The sequence below is a fragment of the Sorex fumeus genome, unplaced genomic scaffold, assembly GCF_029834395.1.
Source record: "Sorex fumeus unplaced genomic scaffold, SorFum_2.1 ptg000046l, whole genome shotgun sequence".
Lineage (NCBI taxonomy): Eukaryota > Metazoa > Chordata > Mammalia > Eulipotyphla > Soricidae > Sorex > Sorex fumeus.
In genome coordinates, this window is record NW_026606103.1 from 12,776,966 (window position 1) to 12,779,847 (window position 2,882).

Sequence of the window (2,882 nt, forward strand, 5' to 3'; positions counted from 1 at the left end):
TTTTGGATAATTTTAAGTCTATTATTTATAATAAGCAATACAAAATCAATTATTTAGCCTCTGCCTTTGGGGCAGGCTTGGGTAGGGGTAGGAAAATTCGAAATAATGATGCTGGGAAGATATAATTGTGGTGGGATTGGTGGTGAAATAGTGAATGTATGTAATAAAGTACTGTGAACAACTTTATAAATATAAAAATTTTTAAAAATAATTGAGCAAGAACTGTGGGAACATATTGTAATCAGTGTTAAAGATGATATTGCTAATTATTTTGCAAAGTACCTGAAAGTGCAATATATGAAGATGATTTTATTATGTGTCAGCTTTGTTACCATGTCCCAAACTAGTCTTAGTTTTTTATTTTGTTTTCTTTTGTGGTTTTTTTTAAATGTGCTTTTGGTTTTGTTTTTAAGAGCTTTTTGGATCACCAGGCATTGCTCAGGGTTACTCCTGACTCTGCACTAAGGAATTACTTCTGGCATTGCTCAGGGGACCACATGGGGTGCCAAAGATCCAACCCGGGGCAGCCACATGCAAGGCAAATGTCCTGCTGCTGTACTATAGCTCTGGCCCCAAAGTCTTGCTTGTTTATAATCATCTAAGTGAATGATTTATTAAACCCTTTAATATTTGTCTTCCTAGAAATTAAATTCTGAAGGCTGGACAGTGTATCCCAGTTAATTTGCAGTACAGAGCAGACTTTCTGCCTAGTTTACTCTGTATCATAAGATATATAATTGTAAGTAAAATCGTTGATCCTTTGCAAAATTTATTGTACCTGTGTTTCAGATTTAAGCTTTGTCACATTGGAAACTTGGTTTTGTCTCTTTTGCTTTACCACAATGCTGTCTTGTCTGTCCATGTGTGAAAATTTGAGAAAAGGTGGTTTTTAAAACAGGTTTTTAAATACCTTTACTATTTTACTATTAGAACTATGTTGCAAATATCTAGTAAATACATGAGAGAACTTGTGACCACGTTTTCATGTTATTTCATAACACCATTGCATGTGCTCATGTGGAAGGAGTTGCACTGCATGAGTAGAACAGGACACAACATTGTCCTGTGGCAAGCATTCTGCTACCCTGTCTTCGACATGAGATGGCCTACTCACAAACAAGAAATAAATTTTTTCTACAAAGTTCTAGTGTAGAACATCTATGTAGTGTAGAGCACAAGAAACCTTAGCAACAGCAAGTATTTTTACAGAGCCAAAAGATATTCTTACAAATATCTGCAAAGATAATTCTTAGGGTACTTGTAGTTTTATACTTGATAAAACAGTTTAAATAGATAAAAAGTTTAAACAATAAAGCAGAGATTTTTATGTTAGAAATACAATGGTACATAATGTAGCCCTCGCTAAATGAGTTCGGTAAGAAAGTGGAGGTTTTTTTTTTTATTTTATAAGTTAGTTCACAATATTTGATTACATTTAATATTCAAACTGGCAAAGTCCCCGTGGCATACACAATATGCCAAATACCAGTAACAATAATGGATCTCATTATTGTTTCATTCCCCTAAACCTGAAAGGGCCTTGAATGTGGCACTTTTTCGAATCTCAGGGCTACACAAAGGAGAAGTTACTGGTGCCTGCTCGAGGCAATCTATGAACAACAGGATGATCGTGATTGTGAATATTCAAACACCCATCCCACCACCGTTACGTCTTACCACCACCAAATTCAGGATGTTTCCATCGGAAGCCCCAATCCCTGTCCCAAACACAACTGAAATAATATATTTCGTATTGTCTGTTATGTAGTACTGCTGAACATGCTTACAAAAATTATTCATATAGGAAACTGTGAAGAAATATATACATGCCTATATATTTCCCTCTATGATTTGTTGCTACTATCTGAACCACATCAAATGTGGTGTAGTAATTATGGAGACTGGGCAGGGGGTGTTTTATGCTGTTTCCAGGAATATGTTCACTCATGTGTGAGACTCCGCTTGAGCATGTGGGGAATGACCCCACAGCGTCGTGGCGGTAGGGTGGTAGGGTTGTGGAGATTTTGGCTGTCAGAGCTGGGTCTTTTGGGGCGGGGAGGGCTCTCACCTGCCCCCCTCTGAAGTGCTCTGTGTGAAACAGCCTGGTGCGGAGTCCAGTGGCATGGTTATGGGGGTCTCAAGTAATGCTCCTTTTCGGGAGAAGCAGCCATTCGATCTGGCAGTGGCTGATGAAAGTGGAAATATTTTTCTTCCCAAGTGACTCAGTTATTTTTATTTCCAGATAACTAATAGTTGATTCTCTTCACTACTATTGAATTGATTCTCTGTCTACTACTGCTTTGTTGTCTGTCATGAGAACTCTTGTTTCTGAACACTTGAATGCCAAAGTAAAATAATTTGTCAAGAGAACAATCATGGAACAGATTCTGACCCAAAGGAAACAAGTGACAAGACTTTAAGGAACAGGAAAAGGTTAAAGGAAACTGTCCTGAAGGTCTCTAGTATGGGAATATGACGGGATGTCCCCAGAAAAAATCACCCTGCTCTAAACTTTTACGCTGAATCCAAATAAACTAAGTTTTAGATGAAAGGAGTTTGTGTATTTCTTAATGTGTTGATGCAAATAAGTGGCACTATTTATCAGAAGTAAAAGTAACCCATTACTTTGTGGATTATTTCGTGAATTACTAGCAGAGGAGAAGAGAAAACAATGTTTCAGTCATTTCCCTTTTTGTCATATTTAGAGCTTGCATTCACCAAGTGTGTGAGTGTGTCTTAGTAGGTTTACTTCAAGGAAACCAGCAGACTCACCACTCAGGTTGAGAAAGCTACTCCTGAGGATTTCCAGGTGACCGAAAAGATCTAGTACTACCCCAGTCACATCCTGGGAACTATCTGGCCAGCAGTGCAGAAGCTGAGGA